We start from the raw sequence: 12283 nt of genomic DNA on the forward strand, positions 1-12283 counted from the left end.
TTTTTGATAAACGATCGTAATATTTAATTAATTACCATAAAGACCTTGAAGTTGTTACTGCGCAAAAAAAAGTATAATCACGGGTCATAAAAGCGCTCCCATGAAGAAAACAATATATTCAAAGTAGACTATATTACTCAAGTTGGAAAAAAACCGTTCATTTCATATTATTGTTAGCAAGAAATAACTTTTTAAAATTAACTAAAACGCAACTATTTATAGGTTTTTTTTTTAAAGAATACGACGTACATCTGATAGAATGTGAAATGTATTATATTTTATCAGATGAACATTGTTACACAGGTTGATTGGATAGGTGTAATTTTTATATAGCCATTATATAGCCTTCATATAGCCTAGACTGTATGTATGATTTTTTATTATTTGTTTAATAATAATTACTTATATTTAAGTTTAAATCCACAGAATAAACGTATACAGTTGATTTGTTATAAGTGTAAAATTTAAAACGGTGAACGTATAGCTAATTTGCTGTTAATTAATCTATCTCTTCATAAAATAATGAAATAAGAAATATTAAATAATGATGTTGACATACTCGTAATAAGAAATACTTTTCGAAAATTTTGATAATTACTTATTAAAGTAAATTATTCTTTACAATCCGTCCCTGCAGACATTGTAATGCTAATCAAAAGTTATTAGCCTGCCGTATTCCAATAAAAAAATTACGTAACATATTTAAAAGTAATCATTTCATACAGGATTTGTAAAAGGTTTAAATCTTTTTACTAACAAATGAACTTCTACCACATTGAAGCTTATCTGTCCATAACTTTTCACCCAGTATATTTATCCTGTTTACATGTTGTACATAGTAACCATTGAAAAACTCCCAAAGATTTGTGACTAATCCACATTACACCTGTGATAATCAATGCCATTTCACCAATGTTTGACAAATAAATCAGCGTCCCGATGATACCAAATCCGAAACCTCAAAAGAAAAATTAAAGCAACAGTAAACAATTTTGAGCACCAGTATCCCAGCGGTACAGGACTGAGACTCGCGATCTTACGTCGCAGGTTCGATGCCCGGTATACAGTCACATATATAATTACACTTCGTGCGTTAATTACATGGGATTGCAACTGTTCTCGAACATGTTTCCATAGGATCTGCAGCAGCGTCTTTTACACACAATAATACCATACTGTGATCGCCATCCCGCCTGCCAAATGTAGCGCGTATATATATGTAGGTATATCTCCCCGTAGATAACTTTGGGGTAAGCTTATGCCTTGCAGTGGACGTTTATGAGCTAAAACGATGGAACATTTTATGTTACAAAAATATAAATAAATCTGAAGTTAATTTGGTACATTTACCATTGCACTGATTAAACGAAAAGTGATAAGCTTTTTGCTACAAAGTAAAGACGGTCCTTTGACATATGGACTTGAATAAAAACATTAAAGCCAAAACTAGCCTATATTTTGGTTCTGAAAAAATTTCTGCAGCTATTTACTAACTGTTATTTACAGACAAAAAGAAAAATTGATAATTTAACTATATCAAAATCGTTTAATCAATAATTATAGTTATATATACAGGCGTCCCTCGTATAACACGGTACTTGTAAAACACGGTTTCGATATTACACGGTACAAGAATTGAGATTAATATAACACGGTTTCGATATTACACGGTAGAACACGGTTTTGAAATACATAACACGATTTTGAAAAATATGCATTGGAAATTTGAATTTTTTTTCCGTTCAATAAGGGGAATACCCCAAATTTATTGCTACAAAAAAATATCTCATTTCGTTTTGAGAAGTGAAAGTACATATGCGTTTTGTCCTTTGTAAATGAAGTTGATAAAGTTTTAGCTTGCTTTGTTTTTAACATTTTAGAAAGTAAAGTAAAAAGTGATAAAAAGTACATAGTAAAAAAGCAAACTTTGAATGAGGAAAAACTAATTGAACTACTAAATAACCCCAACTTCGATTACCCCGATGATTTGGAAAACATTTGTAATATTACAAGGATTCCTCATTTAAATTTAATTGATCTGGAAGAAGGAATAGCTTTAGCTAAAAAATTGGAAAAATTTTTCGTTGAAAAAGATCCTTCAGTTGTACGTAGCGGAAAATTTAAAAGAGAATTGAATAGCTCCTTATAGAGAAATTCTGAAAGAATTGCAAGATCGAAATAGGCAGGTAGTTGCTACTACGTCAGATAACCTTTGTCATGATGGAGAAATAACTAGTGAAGAGGAGTTTCAACCAACCTGGAGAAAAAAAAGTAGATTAGCTGTAATTTCTGATGAGAGTGATGATGAAAATTAATTTTGTAATCGTAATAAGCTATTTCTACTTGTTTTATAATATGTAATTATAATTATTAGTCTTTGAATATATTTTTTGTTGTATTTTTTAATTTTTGTATTTCATCATAAAATTGAATTTCATTTATTTTTCTCAATAAAAACTTGAAGGTGACTTCCTTTTTCATTTATGTAGTATTTGGAACGAAATTTCAGCTATCATAAAATTTTACACCTTAAGATTTGGTTTCGATATAACACGGTACACATTGCCTTTATTTATATTATTTCAAGGTTTCGTATAACACGGTTTCGATATAACACAAGACAAGGTCTCGATACTACACGGTATACCTTGTTTCGAATAACACGGTTTCGATATAGCACGGTACGAATTAACCGTGTTATACGAGGGACGCCTGTAGTTCATAATAATTTAATCAGATATTGATAAGTAAAACAGCAAATCACTGCCGATGTTTCACGTTTAGCGTTATAAGATTCTATTTTTATCCAATGACATTTTTTATTAATAAACTGAATATATTTTCAAAAAGCCACCTGAAAATGGTATCTTTAAATTCAACATTAAACTAGGAGATGCGTGCGAAATTTATCATTAAATATTTTGACAAATTGCAATGACACTTTTCACGATAGTATGTTAAATAATTTTCGAGTGTCTTTTTAACCCCTTAATTCTAGAATCAAATTAAATCGTTTTCACTGACAAAAGTATAAAAGATTAAAACAGACGACGTTTGAGACAGCGATCGCGGAGTACTCGTATTTCTATTAAGTTTAAGAAAAGACATGTCAATAGCACGCTGGTTAAGTAGATTGTGATCCAAAAACGATTAGCTCAAGTTCTTTTCATCTATACTTATAAAGAGATCAGAACCTTTTTATTAATCGGTATAGAAAACAGTCTTGTTTCCGTACTTCTAATAAACATACAAACCCCCTGTAAAAACCAAAATGCAAGATTTTGGATTGCAAAGTCTAGAGATTTAAATTTTCCCTGTATTTCAAAAATTCTCTATTCAAAATAGAATGAATTGCATATATATAGACGTCAAAATGAGTCTACCACCATTTCGAATGTCAATTAACCAGATTAGACCTGAGAATAACAGACGAAAGAAGCTCAACGGGGTCTCATATTTTTTTAAAAATACTTAGTAATGTAGGCCCGCCATTAGGTGGATTGATAAGGTCGCGCAAGTTGCAGGATGCCATCAATGTAGCGATCTTCGAAAAAGACTTATGCCCTTTTGCAGGCGTCTACCGGTCGACGTTAGAACTACGACATATTTAATGACATTTAAATAGCGTGGAGGCGAACACATCATTTCCACGGCGTGCTATCGTCTACCAAGTCAATTATGGTGTAGTAACCCTTAGCACACAAACGTTTTTTGTCTATTAGCGAGATCAACTACTTAGCATTAGCTTAGCTTATAGCTTTTTCATCACCTTATAATATACAAATAAGATGATTATTAAGTAATAACATACAAATTAAAAAAAGGAATTACAAAGAAAAACAACATTTTTATTGTATGTAACATTTATTAATATTACAGTATGTTAATTTTACATATTAATATAAACCATTTAAAATATATAAAGTTTACTCGAAGTGGTCTCCGTTTGCTGCAATAGAGTCCTTTAAACATTGAGGCCGATAACTGGCCTCGATATTTAAAGCAGCACGCATTCTTTCTTTGGAATAATTCTTCCCTGCCAATCGTATGGACTGGTTTAGGTAATGCGCATTGTCATGGCACTGAGAGCTAGTCTCACGTCCTAAAACTGACCACTTATCATAATCCAATGGATTTAAATCAGGACTAATTGACAGCTAGTCTTCAGCTCTAATTAAGTCTGGAATGTTCGCTTCTAATCAAGATTGAATGGCTCGAGCTTTCTAACTCAGCGCCGAGTCTTGCTGAAAGAACTACTCTTTGTTATTGAACATGGCATTGTTATAAGGCTTAACTACACTCTCTAGAAAGTATCTTGGTACACTTGTGTTGATCTTTTGATACCTTATACACATATGGCTCAGTCACTTCTTCGTAGCTAACACCCCAAACCATAATTAAAATCGGATAATGCCATTTCAACCCAAATACGGCCATTTTGTTTGTCACAATATTCCTAAATTAAAAGTATAAAAATTCAAATATAGTAAAAGTTTTCTAAGCCGTAAACAAAATTTACTTATGCCATCCCTTTGCGTAACGCTGCACTTGTTTTGATTTTTCCAGCCTATTCTTTTGAAGATCATCAGTTAATACATGACTAGTGCATAAGTTACAAATGCTAAGTTATCTTTCAAAATACGACATCTCCCGAGATAAAATCTTTTGCTTTCGAACAGGATTTCTTCGAATTACTTCACTTACCACTTCGGTCGTCTTTTTCGTACGAACACTGTGTGAATGGCCAGATCTTTTTCTGTCACAAAAACAGCGAAGGTTTCAATGTACCTATCGATAGCCCAGTGCACAAACATTTGACTAATAACATGCGTATAGAGGATTTTTAAAATTGTTCTTGGCACTATATCTTTTTTATGCCTACTCCATTTTAATATCACAAAATATTTTACAAAATAATGGCCCGAAAATTAAAAAAAAACTGAATGAATAATCATACAAAATGGGCAGATTCCAAATTCAAAAGTGAGATTTGGTTTATTTTTATCGTTATAGTTTTCATATCGTGTCTAAATAAATATCGTTCTAATTTTTCAACAAATAGGATTTAATAGAACAAAGTCATCAAGATATAGTCACATAATATAATTTTTTTTAATCTGCGGGAGTACATTTAAATAAGATATGTTAACGCTCATCGATTTTACCACAAGCCTACAACAGAGAAACAATGTAATAGACAAACCATGTTCAAACTTTTCTCTCAGCCGATTTCTAAGTTTTTCTTATTTATTTCTTCGGAGCGTTGCTTTTAAGTGCCGTTGAAGTAGTTCGAATATAAACAAAGGACGCCTTGTTAAGATATCAGTTATATAAATAATTTTACGACAGTTAAGTGTAATAAAAAATTCATGAATCTTCGTTTTACTTTTAAAATATCTTTATAGTTAGAGTAACACAAATGAGCGAAGTAAAAGAATAAACCATGTTACCGAAATTTTAGGTACCACTTATAATTAATTGAGTAGAAGAATTGAAGATCTACCTCCAATTACTTTGTGGGAATATTGTATTAAAGATTTTTTTCAGATATCAATTCATTGTGAATAGAATAAAATAGTTCATTCTATCCAACATAACTTTTGAAAACTTATTTACCTAAAGGTATTTTCTCAATTGAATTATGGAGATGGCTTCAATAAGTTTCTTAAAGATTAATTAAGAAAAAGGAACTATTTTTGAAGGTATTTCTGTGCAGGAATAGTTGTAATAACATTCATATATGACGATCGGTAATAAGTGTAAAAGCATTAAAGGGTGCACTCCTTGTATAATTCATTTTCTGTCGGATTTTGAAATCGTTTTCAATTCTGGATTTATACATATTAAAATTAAATTATTGTTTACCATCTAAACCTCGTGAACTTGGTACTGCCAGAAGTTATTATCTTGTCGTATTTCAATACACAATATACATATTTAAGAGCGATAATTTTATACAAAATAATTAGAAATATGTGTAAAACCTTTAAAACTTTTTGCTGACAAATCCTCTCATTCATCCTCCTTTTTACAACTTTCGTCTCTTCTCATTTCTTCACTTTCATCTCATTCACATCTACAACTAAACGCCTGTGTAACCTAAGCCTGTGTGTAGGAATAATTATTCATCTCTATAAACCATTCATATTTTTATACAAAAGTTCGTTCCGTATAAAGCCAAGAATCAGATATGTGACGATAACATACTATGCGCCTCTTTAAGTTCATATGTGAATTTTATGTAAAATTCAAACGTTGAAATAAAAATAGCAAAAATTTCAACGAGGTGCAACCTCGACCGCGAAGATTTTAAACAAGGTCAACTGAAATGTGCGCTCGTGTTGCTCAAAGCCCAATTCCCAAAGGGATACAATGCGATCATAGGCTAGCCCTCGTCAGAACATATATATAAGTAATAAAAGCATCAAGATTTTTTTAGTTTATTGCTTGAAAAATTGAACTGATTTCTTAAAGGACAAAAGGGTTGGTGGTAAAGGTGGTAAAGGACCGAGACCTGGAGGTACCGGTCAGCTACCTGAGACTACCACACCCGTCTGGTCAAGTTGGTGTGGAGTTCTCCTGTCTGGGGGAAAGTGCGGAGGAAGTCCGACTTGCCACCGCGGCTGCCGATCTGGTAATTTATACCGACGGCAGCCGCATAGAGGATAAGGTGGGTGCGGCGTTCTGCGTCAAGCGGGGCGCCGTAGAGTCATACACAAAGAAACTCAAGTTGGGCAACTTCTGCACCGTATACCAGGCAGAGCTGCTGGCTCTAGCTGAGGCAACAGGGTACGCGGCCGGCGAGTCGGCGCAAGTCTGTGCCGTACTGAGCGACTCGCGGTCCGCTCTCGAAACTGTCGCAAGATCGGACACCCTCCATCCCTTAGCGTTAAGAGTGAAGGAGAATGTAATGAAAGCGAGAGAGAAAGGGAAGGATGTAAGGTTGTTCTGGGTGAAAGCGCACGCGGGGATGGAGGGGAACGAGAGGGCGGACCAGCTGGCCAAGGAAGCGGCCCTGAAGAGTAAAAGACGACCAGAGTACGAGAGATGCCCTGTTTCATTCGTCAAGCGGCAACTGAGACTGGAGTCGCTCGACGAATGGAACAGGAGGTATGTGGAAGGAACGACGGCTTCGGTAACGAGGATGTTTTTCCCGGACGCCGTCTCAGCCTACCGCGTGCTCCGCAGCATCGAGGTGGACGCGGTCTCGGCCCAGCTCTTCACGGGGCACGGGGGGTTCTCTGAGTACCTTCATAGGTTCAAGCTCAAGGAGGACCCCTCGTGCTTCTGTGAACCGGGCGTGGACCAGACCGTGATCCACCTTGTGGCCCGGTGTCCCGCATTCGGGGGACTCCGGTTCGGCTTCGAGTGCCGGTCTGGGGTTCAAATCAGGGAGGAGTCAATAGCCTCCCTGATAGGCGGAGAATACCAGCAAGATTTCATAACCCTCTGCAAAGAAATAGTTAAAAGAACAATAGAAATAAATAAAAGACAAACATAAGTAAGTAACAAAGCGACAATAAAATGGGAAAAAATTAAGAAATAAGACTGTGATAAATAAAAAATAATTATAAAATAAGAAATCCAAATGTAAATAAAAAGATAAAAATGTAATTATTAATAAGAAAAGAGGGAAGAATGAAAGCTGAATAGGGCGAATGAGAAAGAAAGATGAATTGTGGAATGAAAGATAGAAAATAGAATGAAAGAAATGACATTATAAGGAAAGAAAGAAGAGAAAGAAAATAATAAGAAATGTGAAAAATTATATTGATACAAAAGACCCTGTCCCAAACTAGAGAGGGGTATTTTAAAAAAAAAAAAAAAAAAAAAAAAAAAAAAAAAAAAAAAAAGGACAAAAGGTGTCTCTGCTTACAGGCCTATCAGGATAACCTTTGTGTATTCAATAAAAATATTTTAAAAGCTTATATTTGTTAGAGAAATAGTCTAGGCTTGCTAACATAATTTTGGTTATTATAACAAACTTCCAATACATCACAGTTTCAGAGAATCTAATTATTTCGACTAACAGTTTTGAGATATTCGAACGCTCCGGCGATTGAAGTACCAACTTTCTCTTTACCGTTAATGCGTCTCTAATTATGCGCATTATAATAATACTTACATTTGAAACTATCATCATTTGTAAACATTTATTCATCCACTTACGATATTTACTTTTTAATAAGGCGTTTACATTATGTCCACTCTGCAATAATCAATATTCCCAATGACGTGATTTTACAATTCTGTCTTTCATATTTTAAGGTATATACAATAAAACACACAATCGTATATACTGTACGATCAACGACACACTAGTGATATACTGTACGATCAACTTTATAAGTAGATTGATATACCTCATTTAAACAATAAACACTGCACAATTCTGTTTTATGGTAGATATAACATATAAACGCTGGTGGAGCTCACCATGATAACCCTGTGCTAAAGAGAAATATATTCTTCTAAGGAAGAATAAAAATGACGTACAAATGAACGTCATTTTCATTCTTCCAAAGGAGATTTATTTCTAGTTCACTGGCGATTGATTATTTTCCAGAACATTTTAGTGATAGATTGCTTGTTTACAGTAAAGAGATATGATTAAGTGTCTACTAGACTAGAGCGAGAATCTTATGCAACCCTACATCCATATCGTAGGTAAATGGGCAAGCTCACCAGGACAGTAAAAACAGTTCATGATACATATATTTTTGACTTAATTTAAAATAACATGTAACGAAGAGCCGGGATAAAACAAACAAAAGTTAAGCGGCTGTCTATAAAGTAGATTGGTCAACACGTTGACACAGTATATTCCATTACCCACTCAGGCAGCGAGCTTCTGTAAACAGTCCACTCTATAAAATTAAAATGGACCATCCCTTGATCACTACATCCAAGCTGGTCTATAGATTTCTTTCAATAACTTTTAGAAAAGAGATGTAGAAATAAATTTGTCTTGTATAGATAGAAATAAATTACATTAGCAAAACCTTTAACAAAAACTGTTGTAAAATTGTCTTTTCTTTTTATGTTTCAAAGTAAGACATTTATTTATTTTATTTTGATGTTTCCCGAATACCTAGACAAGGTGTAATATTTCCACTCCTAAAATTGTTAAATATAATCATTTGTTTGTTTCCAAAATTATTCCATAATTATTGCATAGAAAACATTAAAGGAATAAATAGCATCGCCCCGACTGCACAAACACAATTATCGCTCAATTTTCAGGAAAGTTTGATTCTTCTAATCTTTATTTTATTCCAAGTGCAATAAAATTCAAAAAAATACTAGTTTTATCAGCAACGCTGTCATCATGCTTTTTAAAAAAACAACAGAAGTTACACCAACGTCTTATATAGGAAAAACTAACCGTTTTAAAAATATGTACATTTTAAATGTATTTAAATAAAAATAACTATTTTATCAATCGTAAATATTTATTTATTATACCTAGTATTCTGTTAGTATCCATGTTTTTATCTGAATGTTATCCGTTATATATGTAGAAATAATTCGCAGAAGAAGTAAATATTACTGAAATCCATTGTTAAGAGAGCTACAACAATTAAGAATATTCACATCTTATTATAATATGATAAACACGATTAAAAGGAAAATATCAACAGAAGATAAAGAAAATTATACGTATTCACAATATGTGGCTTGCCCGCCGCACTTTCGATTAAACAATCCGCTGGGCAGTTATTTTCGTTCGTCAACTTTTTGAATTTATTTCAAATAGAAATCTATAGCATACGTAGCCCTCTTCATGTCTCGTTGAGTGTCTGTGAATTTGTCAATGAAGCCCGAAGTTAAAGGTCACGTTTCAGTTTTATCAACGAGCTAAACTTGTTAAGGTCGTCGGAAGACGTTAGGAACCATGTCACATCCAACCAGCCCTATTGGAAGTCTTTAAGGGTAGCCTATCTTCAACAGAGGACGTTCTGCAACTATTGTGATTATAAGATAATATTCAGAAGTTGACGATCGGTTGATCTCTCTAAGAACATAAGGTGAGAAGCTTTAAGAAGTTAACGACCTACTTTCTGAAATAAAAATGCACTCGATAGTAGAAGTAACAACTAGTCTGATGATTAATAGTTCCAATTAAAAAAAAGCTTATGAATTTTCGGTATAAAGTTATAGTCAGAGCATATATGTAATATATGTAAGCTTGTCAACGCAGTGCGATATAAAAAAAAATGATATTAACTGGTGTCAAAGTAGACGCTTTGTATTCTATTATACGGTCTACGATGCGGTCACAGGTGCTCTAAACACTTTGATTCTCTTATACTTAGTGTCGACTCCGTGGTAACCGATCCCACTTTCCCGCGCAAATGTACTTGAAGTGGTAATTACGAGCGATTTACTGTATGCTCTGCGCCAATGTTAAATACCTTACTTTAATAGTATTGGATGGTCATAGTTCCCCCGTTTTTAATTACTTTACCTCAAATTTTATTAGAACGTATGATAATACAATTTTCTAAAAACATTATTGATATTAGATATTGTGTGAAAATAATTAAAGTAAGTGTTGATTTTTAGATATATACCCTTATTGTATTGATCTATTATAGACTGTAATAAATATAAATGAATTATTTAACAAAGTACAGTTTAATATTATCAATAAATATCACTTTTCTATTTAGGCATAATCAATAGTTAAATCATTGTTTTAAATTAAAATTTCTGTTACAAAGTTCTGATCTACATTAGAAAAGTTGTTATATGGACTGTAATCCTTGTTATAAAAAGCAAGCATCAGATGGCTCTCACCTCGTTCCAGTTGCTGCAATGTTAAACGTGTAATCTTTAATTTTAATTGCTTGCGCATATGAAACTATTTTGTTTTTAAACGAAACTCTGCCGAAATTATGAAAATATGGGATGTAATTATAGAACACGGACCTTTCATTCACATACATTTTTTAATATAAAGTTTTATTTTTACTGAAGTGCATTATTACTGTAAATTTGAAAAACATGGAACAAACTTAAAATTAAAATGTAATTCTCTCATGAAGCATAGTTGCAATTGAATAATAAATATAATGTAATGTTTCAGTGTCAAAAAAATATTCCTAGACATTGGCTTATTGTGAAAAATTCATACAAAAATGGCGACACTCGAACAAGGAAGGCTTGAGCTGACGTAACAATACGCAATTCGACCTCGCCCTTGAAAACGACCAAGCAAGGTCGAGCGAAAAGCGCCTACTCGGTTCCACATTTAAATACTGTGTCTAAATAAACTTCAATTAAGTAAAACAAGCTATGCAACTCATATTTACAAGTTTTTCTCTTGTAAACATTTTTCTATTGTCGCAGCCGAGCAACTGTTTTTTTATTTCTGTTAAACTTTTTGTTTAACTTCTTTTTGTTTATAAATTTATTGGCATTATAAACAAATAAAACCTTAATAAAATATTGAATTTGCCTCGGATCAATTTTAATCCTCGTTCACAGTTTAAATTGTAACTCCAACTGTTAGTCGCGGATAATCTCCAATTAATTTTAAACAAGAAACAAGGTAATGTATAATCTAATAATGCTGTTATATAAAAACGTATTGAAATATACGATCAGGTCTTTAATTGCAAATATGCTATTATTAAAGTGGACGAAGGAGTATATTTCTTAAAACTAATTGTATTATTAGGGTAACAAATGCTACTAATAATACTATAGTCGATACCAAACTATAGAAATTGTAATACAGGAATGTAAAGTGCGTAACAGAGTTCGCGCTTGTTTTTTTTTTAAATAAGATATGATAAAAAATCTAAAAGAGTTCTTATACCCGATAGAGTATCCACGGATGAAGCCTTTTTCAATATCTTCGTGTACGTGGGACTGTAGATCAGCTAGACAATGTGCCACCGAACGGAAAAAATAATAAAGAGACGTCGTAATATCTCTCCATAATACAGTAATTTCACTAATATGTCCAAGCGGTTTGTTTACCATATGCCTAAGCTGGGTCTATATTATTTTGTTTATAAGTGATAATTGATCAACACTTCCTGCTAGCTAAGAAAGGGACTAATATATAGCTACTTCCGCTATGCAGCAGTAGTCGTGCAATGAAATGCACCGCCCGCCAGCCCGCTGATAAATGCGCATGCGGTAGACAATGCGAAACACAACTATCACCGTTAATTCACTCTACACGTTTTTCACCCCTCCACGGGGCATCCTCAGGAGATGTTACACCGACCAGTGCCAAACACCGAGTCTCGGTCTCGGTTCCGCTATGCAG

This window comes from Battus philenor, unplaced genomic scaffold (genome assembly GCF_028537555.1).
Source record: "Battus philenor isolate CCGP_79_NKW_IND1 unplaced genomic scaffold, ilBatPhil1.0.hap1 SCAF_21, whole genome shotgun sequence".
In the NCBI taxonomy this organism is placed as follows: domain Eukaryota; kingdom Metazoa; phylum Arthropoda; class Insecta; order Lepidoptera; family Papilionidae; genus Battus; species Battus philenor.